Raw genomic sequence first — 16,331 nt, forward strand, 5'->3', positions numbered from 1 at the left:
GTGTCATGGAAGAAGCTCTGGCTTGAATTCTAATCCCAGTTCAACATTAATGATTGCTGTGTATCTTCAACCAATTCATTTAACTTCTCTGGCAATTAAACAAGATGGTGTATATGAATATAAGAGATAAAACCCTCCACAAATGCTAGTTGTTAGTAATGATATGTGTACTGCCTCACAGGGTTGTTATGCGACTTCTTTGAAACTGCTATTCAAAAGAAAGTTGTTTTTATAAAAAAGTCTAGAATCTTCTGGCCCCAGAAAGAACTACAAATGTAATAAAGGTTTATTGAATTATCAACAACTGAAGCCCAGAACGTTTTAGGTTAGCTGGAATTACAACTGGCAGAAACATATTTCTTGTTAAATAAAAAAGGGCCTTTTAGGTGAAACAAGTATCAAGTTCTCTAATGATGCTTATAAATCAATTTTTAAGATGAAAAACTTGCTATCATAATTACTCATTTTTCCTGGTACTGCTTGGCAGGACAAATCCCATCAACTCACAACCTCTTGTGTCAATACAAATACTTCCATCTCCTCCGATTATCTCTATGGTTTAGGATACGTGGTGCAAATACACTGACATTGGTGAGCCTGGGCTTGCATTTTGTCTTTTTCTAAATCTGCCAAAGAGCTTCAGCAGGTGATTTCTAGCAAATCTTACTCATCAATAAAACAACCTCCCCTTGAATCTATCCTTCAAACTCAAGAAAAAGAAAGACGCCCAATTAAAAACAAAAACAGACTAAGGCTTCCGGGAAGATGGCGGAAGAGTAAGACGCGGAGATCACCTTCCTCCCCACAGATACACCAGAAATACATCTACACATGGAACAACTCCTACAGAACACCTACTGAACGCTGGCAGAAGACCTCTGACCTCCCAAAAGGCAAGAAACCCCCCCCACGTACCTGGGTAGGGCAAGAGAAAAAAGAATATAAACAGAGACAAAAGGAAAGGGACGGGACCTGCACCAGTGGGAGGGCGCTGTGGAGGAGGAAAGCTTTCCACACACTAGGAAGCCCCTTCGCGGGCGGAGACTGCGGGTGGCGGAGGGGGAAAGCTTCGGAGCCGCGGAGGAGAGCATAGCAACAAGGGTGCGGAAGGCGAAGCGGAGAGATTCCCGCACAGAGGGCCGACCAGCACTCACCAGCCCGAGAGGCTTGTCGGCTCCCCCACCGGGGCGGGCGGGGCTGGAAGCTGAGGCTCAGGCTTCGATCGGAGCGCAGGGAGAGGACTGGGGCTGGCGGCGTGAACACAGCCTGCAGGGGGTTAGTGCACCACGGCTAGCCGGGAGGGAGTCCGGGGAAAAGTCTGGACCTGCCGAAGAGGCAAGAGACTTTTTCTTCCCTCTTTGTTTCCTGGTGCGCGAGGAGAGGGGTGAAGAGCGCTGCTTAAAGGAGCTCCAGAGACGGGCGTGAGCCGCGGCTAAAAGCGCGGACCCCAGAGACGGGCATGAGACGCTAAGGCTGCTGCTGCCGCCACCAAGAAGCCTGTGTGCGAGCACAGGTCACTAGCCACACCACTCTTCCGGGGAGCCTGTGCAGCCCGCCACTGCCAGTGTTCCGGGATCCAGGGACAACTCTCCCGGAAGAACGCACGGCGCGCCTCAGGCTGGTGCAACGTCACGCCGGCCTCTGCCGCCGCAGGCTCGCCCCGCACTCTGTGCCCCTCCCTCCCCCCCGCCCTGACTGAGCCTGAGTCCCCGAATCAGCGGCTCCTTTAACCCCGTCCTGTCTGAGCGAAGAACAGACGCCCTCCGGGGACCTACACGCAGAGGCGGGGCCAAATCCAAAGCTGAGCCCCTGGGAGCTGTGAGAACAAAGAAGAGAAAGAGAAATCTCTCCCAGCAGCCTCAGGAGCAGCAGATTAAAGCTCCACAATCAACTTGATGTACCCTGCATCTGTGGAATACATGAATAGACAACGAATCATCCCAAATTAAGAAGGTGGACTTTGAGAGCAAGATTTATGATTTTTTCCCCTTTTCCTCTTTTTGTGAGTGTGTATGTGTATGCTTCTGTGTGAGATTTTGTCTGTATAGCTTTGCTTCCACCATTTGTCCTAGGGTTCTATCCGTCCGTTTTTTTGGTTTTGTTTTTTGTTTTTTTTATTTACTTTTTCTTAATAATTTTTTAATTTTAATAACTTTATTATATTTTATCTTACTTTATTTTACTTTATCTTCTTTCTTTCTTTTTTCCTTCCTTCCCTCCTTCCTCCCTCCCTCCCTCCCTCCTTTCTTTCTTTCTACTTCTACTAATTCTTTCTTTCTACTTTTTCTCCCTTTTATTCTGAGCCGTGTGGATGAAAGGCTCTTGGTGATGCAGCCAGGAGTCAGTGCTGTGCCTCTGAGGTGGGAGAGCCAACTTCAGGACACTGGTCCACAAGAGACTTCCCAGCTCCACATAATATCAAATGGCGAAAATCTCCCAGAGATCTCCATCTCAACACCAGCACCCAGCTACACTCAACGACCAGCAAGCTACAGTGCTGGACATCCTATGCCAAACAACTAGCAAGACAGGAACACAACCCCACCCATTAGCAGAGAGGCTGCCTAAAATCATAATAAGGCCACAGACACCCCAAAACACACCACCAGACGTGGACCTGCCCACCAGAAATACAAGATCCAGCCTCATCCACCAGAACACAGGCACTAGTCCCCTCCACCAGGAAGCCTACACAACCCACTGAACCAACCTTAGCCACTGGGGACAGACACCAAAAACAACGGGAACTACGAACCTGCAGCCTGCAAAAAGGAGACCCCAAACACAGTAAGATAAGCAAAATGAGAAGACAGAAAAACACACAGCAGATGAAGGAGCAAGATAAAAACCCACCAGACCTAACAAATGAAGAGGAAACAGGCAGTCTGCCTGAAAAAGAATTCAGAATAATGACAGTAAAGATGATCCAAAATCTTGGAAATAGAATAGAGAAAATGCAAGAAACATTTAAGAAGGACCTAGAAGAACTAAAGATGAAACAAACAATGATGAACAACACAATAAATGAAATGAAAAATACTCTAGATGGGATCAATAGCAGAACAACTGAGGCAGAAAAACGGATAAGTGACCTGGAAGATAAAATAGTGGAAATAACTACTGCAGAGCATAATAAAGAAAAAAGAATGAAAAGAACTGAGGACAGTCTCAGAGACCTCTGGGACAACATTAAATGCACCAACATTCGAATTATAGGGGTTCCAGAAGAAGAGAAAAAGAAAGGGACTGAGAAAATATTTGAAGAGATTATAGTTGAAAACTTCCCTAATATGGGAAAGGAAATAGTTAATCAAGTCCAGGAAGCACAGAGAGTCCCATACAGGATAAATCCAAGGAGAAATACGCCAAGACATATATTAATCAAACTGTCAAAAATTAAATACAAAGAAAACATATTAAAAGCAGCAAGGGAAAAACAACAAATAACACACAAGGGAATCCCCATAAGGTTAACAGCTGATCTTTCAGCAGAAACTCTGCAAGCCAGAAGGGACTGGCAGGACATATTTAAAGTGATGAAGGAGAAAAACCTGCAACCAAGATTACTCTACCCAGCAAGGATCTCATTCAGATTTGATGGAGAAATTAAAACGTTTACACTCAAGCAAAAGCTGAGAGAGTTCAGCACCACCAAACCAGCTTTACAACAAATGCTAAAGGAACTTCTCTAGGCAAGAAACACAAGAGAAGGAAAAGACCTATAATAACAAACCCAAAACAATTAAGAAAATGGGAATAGGAAGATACATATCGATAATTACCTTAAATGTAAATGGACTAAATGCTCCCACCAAAAGACACAGACTGGCTGAATGGATACAAAAACAAGACCCATATATATGCTGTCTACAAGAGACCCACTTCAGACCTAGAGACACATACAGACTGAAAGTAAGGGGATGGAAAAAGATATTCCATGCAAATGGAAACCAAAAGAAAGCTGGAGTAGCAATTCTCATATCAGACAAAATAGACTTTAAAATAAAGACTATTAGAAGAGACAAAGCAGGACACTACATAATGATCAAGGGATCGATCCAAGAAGAAGATATAACAATTGTAAATATTTATGCACCCAACATAGGAGCACCTCAATACATAAGGCAAATACTAACAGCCATAAAAGGGGAAATCGACAGTACCACATTGATAGTAGGGGACTTTAACACCCCACTTTCACCAACGGACAGATCATCCAAAATGAAAATAAATAAGGAAACACAAGCTTTAATTCATACATTAAACAAGATGGACTTAAGTGATATTTATAGGACATTCCATCCAAAAACAACAAAATACACATTTTTCTCAAGTGCTCATGGAACATTCTCCAGGATAGATCATATCTTGGGTCACAAATCAAGCCTTGGTAAATTTAAGAAAACTGAAATTGTATCAAGTATCTTTTCTGACCACAATGCTATGAGACTAGATATCAATTACAGGAAAAGGGCTGTAAAGAATACAAACACATGGAGGCTAAACAACACACTACTTAATAACGAAGTGATCACTGAAGAAATCAAAGAGGAAATCAAAAAATACCTAGAAACAAATGACAATGGAGACACGACGACCCAAAACCTATGGGATGCAGCAAAAGCAGCTCTAAGAGGGAAGTTTATAGCAATACAATCCTACCTTAAGAAACAGGAAACATCTCGAATAAACAACCTAACCTTGCACCTAAAGCAATTAGAGAAAGAAGAACAAAAAAAGCCCAAAGTTAGCAGAAGGAAAGAAATCATAAAGATCAGATCAGAAATAAATGAAAAAGAAATGAAGGAAACGATAGCAAAGATCAATAAAACTAAAAGCTTGTTCTTTGAGAACATAAACAAAATTGATAAACCATTAGCCAGACTCATCAAGAAAAAAAGGGAGAAGACTCAAATCAATAGAATTAGAAATGAAAAAGGAGAAGTAACAACTGACACGGCAGAAATACAAAAGATCATGAGAGACTACTACAAGCAACTCTATACCAATAAAATGGACATTGAAGAAATGGACAAATTCTTAGAAATGCACAACCTGACCTGCCAAGACTGAATCAGGAAGAAATAGAAAATATAAACAGACCAATCACAAGCACTGAAATTGAAACTGTGATTAAAAATCTTCCAACAAACAAAAGCCCAGGACCAGATGGCTTCACAGGTGAATTCTATCAAACGTTTAGAGAAGAGCTAACACCTATCCTTCTCAAACTCTTCCAAAATATGGCAGAGGGAGGAACACTCCCAAACTCATTCTGCGAGGCCACCATCACCCTGATACCAAAACCAGACAAGGATGTCACAAAGAAAGAAAACTACAGGCCAATGTCACTGAGGAACATAGATGCAAAAATCCTCGACAAATACTAGCAAACAGAATCCAACAGCACATTAAACGGATCGTACACCATGACCAAGTGGGGTTTATTCCAGGAATGCAAGGATTCTTCAATATATGCAAATCAATCAACGTGATACACCATATTAACAAATTGAAGGAGAAAAACCATATGATCATCTCAATAGATGCAGAGAAAGCTTTCGACAAAATTCAACACCCATTTATGATAAAAACTCTCCAGAAAGTAGGCATAGAGGGAACTTTCCTCAACATAATAAAGGCCATATATGACAAACCCACAGCCAACATCGTCCTCAATGGTGAAAAGCTTTCCACTAAGATCAGGAACAAGACAAGGTCGCCCACTCCCACCACTCTTATTCAACATAGTTTTGGAAGTTTTAGCCACAGCAATCAGAGAAGAAAAGGAAATAAAAGGAATCCAAATCGGAAAAGAAGAAGTAAAGCTGTCACTGTTTGCAGATGACATGATATTATACATAGAGAATCCTAAAGATGCTACCAGAAAACTACTGGAGCTAATCAATGAATTTGGTAAAGTAGCAGGATACAAAATTAATGCACAGAAATCTCTGACATTCCTATATACTAATGATGAAAAATCTGAAAGTGAAATCAAGAAAACACTCCCATTTACCATTGCAACAAAAAGAATAAAATATCTAGGAATTAACCTACCTAAGGAGACAAAAGACCTGTATGCAGAAACTTACAAGACACTGATGAAAGAAATTAAAGATGATACAAATAGATGGAGAGATATCTCATGTTTTGGGTTGGAAGGATCAACATTGTGAAAATGACTACTACCCAAAGCAATATACAGATTCAATGCAATCCCTATCAAACTACCACCGGCATTTTTCACAGAACTAGAACAAAAAATTTCACAATTTGTATGGAAACACAAAAGACCCCGAATAGCCAAAGCAATCTTGAGAACAAAAAACGGAGCTGGAGGAATCAGGCTCCCTGACTTCAGACTATACTACAAAGCTACAGTAATCAAGACAGTATGGTACTGGTACAAAAACAGAAAGATAGATCAATGGAACAGGATAGAAAGCCCAGAGATAAACCCACGCACATATGGTCACCTTATCTTTGATAAAGGAGGCAGGAATGTACAGTGGAGAAAGGACAGCCTCTTCAATAAGTGGTGCTGGGAAAACTGGACAGGTACATGTAAAAGTATGAGATTAGATCACTCCCTAACACCATACACAAAAATAAGCTCAAAATGGATTAAAGACCTTAATATAAGGCCAGAAACTATCAAACTCTTAGAGGAAAACATAGGCAGAACACTCTATGACATAAATCACAGCAAGATCCTTTTTGACCCACCTCTTAGAGAAATGGAAATAAAAACAAAAATAAACAAATGGGACCTAATGAAACTTCAAAGCTTCTTCACAGCAAAGGAAACCATAAACAAGACCAAAAGACAACCCTCAGAATGGGAGAAAATATTTGCAAATGAAGCAACAGACAAAGGATTAATCTCCAAAATTTATAAGCAGCTCATGCAGCTCAATAACAAAAAAACAAGGAACCCAATCCAAAAATGGGCAGAAGACCTAAATAGACATTTCTCCAAAAAAGGCATACAGACTGCCAACAAACACATGAAAGAATGCTCAACATCATTAATCATTAGAGAAATGCAAATCAAAACTACAATGAGTTATCATCTCACACCAGTCAGAATGGCCATCATCAAAAAATCTAGAAACAATAAATGCTGGAGAGGGTGTGGAGAAAAGGGAACCCTCTTGCACTGTTGGTGGGAATGTAAATTGATATAGCCACTGTGGAGCACAGTACAGAGGTTCCTTAAAAAGCTACAAATAGAACTACCATATGACCCAGCAATCCCACTACTGGGCATATACCCTGACAAAACCATAATTCAAAAACAGTCATGTACCAAAATGTTCATTGCAGCTCTATTTACAATAGCCCGGAGATGGAAACAACCTAAGTGTCCATCATCGGATGAATGGATAAAGAAGATGTGCCACATATATACAATGGAATATTACTCAGCCATAAAAAGAAATGAAATTGAGCTATTTGTAATGAGGTGGATAGACCTAGAGTCTGTCATACAGAGTGAAGTAAGTCAGAAAGAGAAAGACAAATACTGTATGCTAACACATATATACGGAATTTAAGGAAAAAATAATGTCATGAAGAACCTAGGGGTAAGACAGGAATAAAGACATAGACCTACTAGAGAATGGACTTGAGGATATGGGGAGGGGGAAGGGTAAGCTGTGACAAAGCGAGAGAGAGGCATGCACATATATACACTACCAAACGTAAGGTAGATAGCTAGTGGGAAGCAGCCGCATAGCACCGGGAGATCAGCTCGGTGCTTTGTGACCACCTGGAGGGGTGGGATACGGAGGGTGGGAGGGAGGGAGACGCAAGAGGGAAGAGATATGGGAACACATGTGTATGTATAACTGATTCACTTTGTTATAAAGCAGAAACTAACACACCATTTTAAAGCAATTATACTCCAAAAAAAAAACAGACCACAAAACTTGACAGTGCATAAATGGGAAGTACACTTTGTTAGGGATGCCATAACAAGTACCATAGTCTGGATGGCTTACACAATGGAAATTTATTTCCTCACAGTTCTAGAGGCTAGAAGTCCAAGATCGATGTGTCAGCAGTGTTGATTTCTCCCGAAGCCTCTCTCGTTGGCTTGTAGATGGCTATCTTCTCCCTATATCTTCACATGGTCTTTTCTCTGTACCTGTCTGTGGCGAAATTTCTTCTTATAAGGATACCAGTCATATTGGATGAGGGCCCATCCATATGACCTAATTTTACCTTACTTACCTCTTTAAAGGTTTTATCTCCAAATCCAGTCACATTCTTAGGTACTGGGGGTTAGGAATTCAATATGTGAATTGGGGATGAGGGGGAAGGCAGCACTCGGTATCTCGTGTAACCTTTGAAAAAACCAAAAGCCTATAGATGACAAAGATTCACACTCTCCTGCACAAACTGTGCACATCTGTAATGTGTGTTTCACCCACTCATGGAGCTGTGTGTGGCCCAAGAAAGGGCACAAGTGGCCCAAGGCCATTCCTTTCAGTTAAAGGAGCCCCACAGCAATGGGTTGTGGGAAAGGAGGCGGGGCTTGTCTGTCAATGTCAAGCTCAGCTGTGCCAGCATCAGAAGAGTAGCTTCTGGAGCAGTAGGAAGGAAGAGGAGAAGGAGGGAGGTTAGCCGTGAAACTTTTCCAGGAACCACCTTGGTCTCCTTCCCCAACATTCTTTTTTTTTTTTTTTTTTGCGGTACGTGGGCCTCTCACTGTTGTGGCCTCTCCTGCTGCGGAGCACAGGTTCCGGATGCGCAGGCTCAGCGGCCATGGCTCACGGGCCCAGCCGCTCCGCGGCATGTGGGATCTTCCCGGACCGGGGCACGAACCCGTGTCCCCTGCATCGGCAGGCGGACTCTCAACCACTGCGCCACCAGGGAAGCCCCCTCCCCCCCACACAACATTCTTTTAAAGGAATTCTTCCTAGCCAGTTAGGAAATCTGGGGGCAGATCCTGAGTCCCTGGAGATCTGATCCCCTCCCAAACCCCCAAGCCTAATGACAGACAACATCTGAGAGGGAAGATACAGATGGAAAACACTGTCTCGTTAGCAATAGGCTCTGCCCTTTCAGATTGCCAAAAAAAAATCTGCAAAGAAAAACAAGTGTGTTCAAATACCACTCCACCCCACCCTCCAGATGGGGGACCTGGGCCCTTCAGTCTGGAAGCTTCCTGATTTTCCTGTGCGAACAATGGGTGTGCTTTGAGGCAAGCTCCAGAATGCCTGTAATTTTTCACCTGTAGACCTCCCTGACAGATACAAGCCTAAACAGGAGTGACCAAGGGAACCAGGGAAGCACGGCTTCCAGTCTAACAAAATAGGATCACCTAGAGACACCGGGACTAAACCAGTCATGACAATGACCGTAATTACTGAGTGCCTCCATGTGCCAGGAACTTACATATATTATACAATTTAATCTCCTCGCTCTGAGGTAGAGATCATTACCTTCATTTAGCAGATGAGGAGGCCCAAGTTCAGCAAAGTTAAATGACTCACTTCCCCAAGACCACCAACTCTACGTGACAGAGCTGGTGTTTGAACCAAAGCTAGGACAGCTGTCCACAGTGCTGTGCTGCCTTCCCCTGTTCCCTGGATACTGGCGACAGAAACCCACAGCCCCTGCTGCTTCCCTGCAGGACTACCATACCTTGGGGGCCACAGTCACTGGAGTCAGCACCAAATGGTTCTCTCTTCTGCCTCTCTGCCAAGTGCAGCCTCACACAGTGCCCTGCTCAGACAGCACATAGAAGGCCCTTAACAAAGGGGGACTGAACTCAGGTATCATCAGGTCATGACACAAGCCACACAAGGTCACTGGGGCGAACGCCAGCACCATGATTCCAGACAAAGGTCCTGGGAGGCCCAGGTGAGTCCTCGCTGGCTTAGCAGAGTGCTGGCCTGTCAGCCACTGATGAGACGTCAGCTTTAGAATGAGAAAAAAAACAAATGTCCAGACCTGAAGGAATGGCCCTCTGTGATCCCTGGTGCCCCTCTTCTCCCCCCTTTACAATGAGGTCCTTAATCTCATTGGGTCCTTACCATAATTTCTAGTCTGAAACAGCAACTTAATCAAGAAGACAAAGTGGAGAACAGCTATGCCTAACACTTGCTGTGTTCTTTTGGACAAATCAGTCCCCCATCACATGCTTTGCTTTACTAGCTGCCAAATTGGGCCAATAATGCTGACCACCTAATTCCCTTAGGGGAAAGAAGAGAGTGTTTACACACGGCAGGGCCTGGAACTCCTGGAGAAAAGTATTAGATAGACACCTTACCATTCAAATGGAATCTGGGCTTGTTTTTACTTTCACTGCCAAGGTAGAAGTACACAGCATTTCAAATACATCCTCTAGAGCTTTAAAAGCCTTTTTCATTTTCCTGAGTGCTTTGGGAAAGAAGGTACTAATATGTTTTAGAAAACTATGTAATTTTCTCTTTTGGAATTTGGAATCTCTGGATGGGTAAGGGAAGATCAGATTAAGAAATCAATCTAGGGCTTCCCTGGTGGCACAGTGGTTGAGAATCTGCCTGCCAATGCAGGGGACACGGGTTCGAGCTCTGGTCTGGGAAGGTCCCACATGCCGCGGAGCAACTAAGCCCGTGCGCTACAACTACTCAGCCTGCGCTCTAGAGCCCACAAGCCACAAGTACTGAAGCCCATGTGCCTAGAGCCCGTGCTCCACAGCAAGAGAAGCCACTGCTCGCCACAACTAGAGAAAGCCCACGTGCAGCAACAAAGACCCAACGCAGATAAAAATAAATAAATAAATGTATTTTTTAAAAAAGGAAAGAAAATCAATCTAGTGGTTCATTTCTACTCACACACACAGACCCTCCTTCTTGGCAGGTGTCAGTCAAAAGTTTATAGAAACACTGTCAATCTGGGGGAAATCCTGACTCATCCTCTCACCCTCACTCACGGAGAGCAAGTATTTGTTTTTCCTTTTTCTTCATCGGCACTTGTTTCTTCCCCAAAGCCCTTTCTAGAGAGCTATTGATTTCCTCTGACTTGAGTAGGCCGTCAATAACGCTGGGTCCTCAGGAGTCCCTTTAATGTCTTGTCTTCGAGTGGGGTTGCATTTGCTTGCCGGGGCCCTCTGGGGGCCTGCCTCCCAGTCGGAGGTGAGCGGCCCAAATGGGCTTTCAGGGTGATTCGCATCACAGCCACACGCCAACCTAGGACCGAGGGTGGGGAAGTGAGCTTGCCTGATGCCCACCCTGTCCCCGGCACCTCCACCCCCAACACATCCAAGCCATGTCTGGCTCCCGTCCTCAGTGGTCGCCAGCAGGCAAGCACCTGCTAAAGAGCTAACTGGTAACCCAGGTGACAGCTGCTAATAATAAGATGAAGGACCGTCCCTGAACCAGATACCACATGGGCATCTCCAGAATCTCTCTGGCCTCTCCAAAGGCCACTTGTTTCATCCCCAGTCTCCACTGCAGACCAGTTCTGTCTGGGTCCCAATAACCTTCACCCAGGCCCGGCCACCACAGTGCTTCACCTCAAGGCCACACCATTCACCACCGTCATGGGGATGGGGCTTACCTGTTGACCCTGACACATAAAGTGCTCGTGGCCTGCCTGGTGCTCATGCATGTGCAATGTGAAAGAGCAGAGGAACTTATGCCCATGGGCCAAATGCCTCCATAGGAGATGGGAGCTTGCAGATGCATTCTTCTTCCTTCCTCTCCTGACCGAGAAGGAATGTTGTATATGGTTGTCATATGGCCTCTCAGAAGATGGTCTCGTGAAAGCAGCACTTGTGGTTTTTATACAAGTTGTGGCCAGCTTGAAAATATGCCCTTCTATTGGATCTCCCTCAGCCTCACTCCCCTTTGCCCTTACTTCTGCTCCTTGGGGTTTCACACCCTAATAAAGCAGATACTTAAGCTTATTTACCTCAGGCTCTGCTGTCTGAGGAACTCAGGGTAGACAGTCCTTCATAAGGATGTGAGCATTTTTAAAGGGACATCTTGGAGGAGGAAGGGGGTGTTGAGACTCAAAGAAAGGCAGTCTAGTGATGAGATCATGGATAGTGGGGCTGAAGGAGAGTAAAGTCAATCCAGATTTTCAGAAGGGGGTGTGGGAAGGGAATGATTCCCTCTTTTGCTGCCTTGTCACCGCATACCAACAAGCCTCCTCCTCCTCTGCCCTTGCTGCGACCCAATTTTCTCTCTGCCCAGCTCTGCTGTGACACGCCTTTTTTCCACTTGTACATTCTGCTTCCCAAGGTGCTTCATCCCAGAGAAACACCTGCTCCCTCTGAAGGAGGTTGCCTGAATTATAAATGAGTCTCCAACAGAGAAAGATGTGCTCAAGTGAGGGGAAAGAGAAAAACAGGTAAACAAGTGGGTCAGAACGTTTCTCTGAGCATCCTAGGACAGTGCAAACTTTGCTTTCCCTTGAGCCCCTGGTTTGAACCCTGAGACCAACCTCAGAGTGGTCTGAAATCTCCCTGATCACCACTTTCTTCTTGTGTTCTGAGCTTCTCCAGCTCTGTTCCTTGCCTTGCGCTCTCCTCTGCTTGTGTGTGACCTGCCTCCCCCACCCACCCATCTCTACATGTCCAAATCCTATGTGTGCTTCAGCCCTCACAACAAAGTGCTAGCTCCTCCAGGAAGCCTTCCTGGATTCCTCAGTTGGGCATGATCTCAGGCCTCAGTTCTTTCCCTTTCTTAACTTTCTTACCTCTGATTGTAGGCATCCTATTAGTGGGACTCTGGCTGATTCTCCTCTGTGAGTAGTTAGTCAGGAAATAATGAGGAAAGGCAGGAAGGAAGGGAAGGAAGGAGACACTGGGGCCAGACAAGTGTCTCCTGAGGTGGGAGTACAGCACAGTCAGTGGCCAGTGTTCTTTGCTTTCTCCTTTTTGTGCACGTCTGGTGTTGCTAACGACAAGTTGCGCAGAAGATCTCAAATTTGCTTCCCTCAGAAGAGGCGTTGTCCAGGGTAATTCCCTCGCTGCTTCCCTTCACCTCACTGAAAAGCCTGTGTCCAAAGCCCACTAGTGACAGCAGTGTGTGGACTTTGCAGGGAGGAGTTGCATAAGGGCATGACAGTCAGGGAGTCCAAGCGCCCAGTCAGCAGGGAAAGAGGCTGTGCTGGGGGATGGGAAGCCCCTGCCCCTGGCTTCTCCTCAGTCCTCCTCCCAGCAAACAGCCTCCTCACCTTTCACCTTGTTGTCTCCTTTGAGTCTGGTCTCCTCTCCTTCCTCTAACACTCTCTGAGCTTTAAGTCTACAGTGACTAGATTTATGGTCTTGCACATTTAGACAATGCCCTTTTGTACATAGGAAGCCCTCAAACACACATACTGAATTAGCAAAGGCAGACCATTTCCTTAATCCGAATTGCTTGAAGGGTAAGGAGACCCTACGCTGAAGGCAGGGCACTCTCCTGGGGACAAGAGTGAGGCGTACTGACCATCCGCGTGGCTTTCTAGACCTACTGAATCCTCTGCTTGATGCGACCCAGGCATCCTGTAGAGCTGCTGGATAAAATATCCGACACCCAGTTAAACTGGAATTTCAGATAAACAATTAATAATTTTTTAGTATAAGTATATCCCATGCAATATTTGGAACATACTTATACTAAAAATTATGTGTTGTTTATCTGAAATTCCAACTTAACTAGACATACTGTATTTTTATTTACTTGATCTGGCAACCCTCCCTGGGAGGCTCCTGGAACCCTGTGTTGTAGCCATTCTCTGGCACCCAGTTACACCCCCTCTTCTGGGCCCCTGAGGCCAGGGAGATGTCAACTCCGAGAAACTTCAGGAGTTTCTGTATTATTGATTTCTTCCCCCCTAAACTACTTTGCAACTAGAAAAGAATGATTCCATTTTTTTTTTCTCTTAGGGTTAATTTTAAGATGGGTTAAAAATACACACTTTGTCGTATTGTATATGCTATATGTCACAGAAACCACTAAACTCGGAGAGGGGCCTGCAGTTTATGGAGCATGGCCATATGCATTCTCTCTTCACCCTCAGGGTGACCCTGGAAGCACAGGACAGGAAGGTGGACAATCACTTATCTGTTTCGTAGTTGGGGAACCAGAGGCCCAGGGAGATCAGTGAATTACTGACAGTCCCAGGAATGGTGCTGGAGGAAGGCAAGCAAGCCCCAGGTCTTAGCGGCTGGTGCACTGCTCCTCCCTCCTTCCAGCCACCTCCTTCACAGGCCACTGGGCTCCAAGTTAATTAGGCAGGAAAGAAGTCTTCGGAGGAAGCTGAAAGTGAGAGGAAGTGCCCTGGAAGGAATGGTGTAGGGAGAGCAAACCAGAATGGCATGTTTTAATTGATCGTTGATTGTGCCAACAACTGCTGGCTCCCAGGGCAGGCAGCTGCTATTCCTGAGTCAGCGCACTCGGGTGAGGCTTGGCCTGCCCAGAGTACAGGAATTTCTGGTTTGTTTTTTTTTCCCCCAAGCTCTTTGTGCCGGAAATGAGTCTGTGCAAAGCAAAAGTTTCTTCTGCTTTCTTAATTAGTCAACCAGCTTGGAGCCTGGAGTCCTGGAAATACTGTCCAGGGTCACCTACAGCTTCCCCCAACGGTTCCACCCAGTTTATCCTGGAAGCCCCAGGAGACCTGACTCTGCAGATGAAGCTAGACACAGCTCTGAAGACACTGCAGGAAGCACAAAATACTTCGTGAAGGAGTTTAAAAACTTCCACACTACTTAGCAAGTCTGTTAGCATTAGCGGTTATTCAGGGCCACTCAGGAGGCATATGCCCAGCTATAACCCTGGACAAAGAGAAGGCTTCCAATAGGAAAAAAGAAACTCTCTCCAGTCTCACTGGAGGCCTTGGGATTTGGAAAAATCTTTTGTCACCATACAGGGAGAAGGACCCTGGTCTTAGAGGCCCTCCTGCCACTGAACTCAAACAACCAATGGCTTGCTTGCACCTCCACAAAGATGTTTAACAGGCATCTCAAACCTAACAGAACTCTTGATTCCATCCCTCTCACCCCCAACATGTGCCTCCCCTAATCTTCCCCACTTCAATAAGAGACCACACCACCTACTCAAAAATTAATGGTTTGGGCTTAAGTCAAAAATCTAGATTCATCCTTGCTTCCTCTCTTTTCCCATCTCCACAGCCAATCCATCAGCAAGATCTTTTGGTTCAATCATCACGAAATATCTCGAATCTCTCCATTTCACTTCACCTCCATTGCCACCGTTCTTTTCAAAACCACCATCATCCATCTGAATAACCCAGTTAGGTCTGTCCATGGTGGCTCCATGACAATCCCTTTTCCCATACAGCATCCCAAGGCCCTATGTGATCTGGTTCCAGCCCACCGCCTACACAAAGGGCTTCTCTTCCTTCAAGTAAGAACTACAATATCACATGACCCTACTTTTAGTACCTGAACCCGCCATTTTCATATTTATTCATCTATGTCTATTGTCATGCCTCCTTCATCAAAATGTAAGTTCTATATCTTATTCTCTGCTAGATGCCCAGTTTGCCAATGTATTAGTTTCCTAAGGCTGCCATAACAAAGTACCACAAAGTTAAGTGGCTTAAAACAAAAGAAATGGGGCTTCCCTGGTGGCGCAGTGGTTGAGAGTCCGCCTGCCGATGCAGGGGACACGGGTTCGTGCCCCGGTCCGGGAGGATCCCACATGCCGCGGAGCGGCTGGGCCCGTGAGCCATGGCCGCTGAGCCTGCGCGTCCGGAGCCTGTGCTCCGCAACGGGAGAGGCCGCAACAGTGAAAGGCCCGCGTACCACAAAACAAAACAAAACAAAACAAATGTATTCTCTCATAGCTCTGGAGGCTGGACTTCCAAAATCAAGGCCTTGGTAGGGCCATGCTCCCTCCAAAGCCCCTAGGGGAGGATCCTTTCTTGTCTCTAGTGGCCCTAGGGCTTCCTTGGCTGTGGCAGCATAACTCCAATCTTTGCCTCCATTTTCACATGGCAGCCTTCCCTCTGGGTCTGCGTCTCTGCGTCTGTTTCTTGTCTCCTCTTCTTATAAGGACACCAGTCACAATGGAGTAGGGCTCACCCTACTCTAGTATGACCTCATTTTAACTTGCAAAGACTGTATTTCCAAATAAGGTCACATTCACAGATACCAGGGGTTAGGACTTCAGCATATCTTTTTTGAGAGGCACAATTCAACCCATAACAACCTGGCATAGTAGATGTTCAAAAGATATTTTGGAAATGAATGTATATTTTCAACTGGAGTCAGTAGATTACAGTGAGCTGATTTCCAGAGCAGCAAATACAAGGGCCTCAGGGCTGAACCGCAAGTGGTAGGAAGCCTATAACTGTATAATGCCACAGCAACCCACTAGAAAGAG

Source organism: Monodon monoceros, unplaced genomic scaffold (genome assembly GCF_005190385.1).
Source record: "Monodon monoceros isolate NGI ecotype Baffin Bay Population unplaced genomic scaffold, NGI_Narwhal_1 Super_Scaffold_11, whole genome shotgun sequence".
In the NCBI taxonomy this organism is placed as follows: domain Eukaryota; kingdom Metazoa; phylum Chordata; class Mammalia; order Artiodactyla; family Monodontidae; genus Monodon; species Monodon monoceros.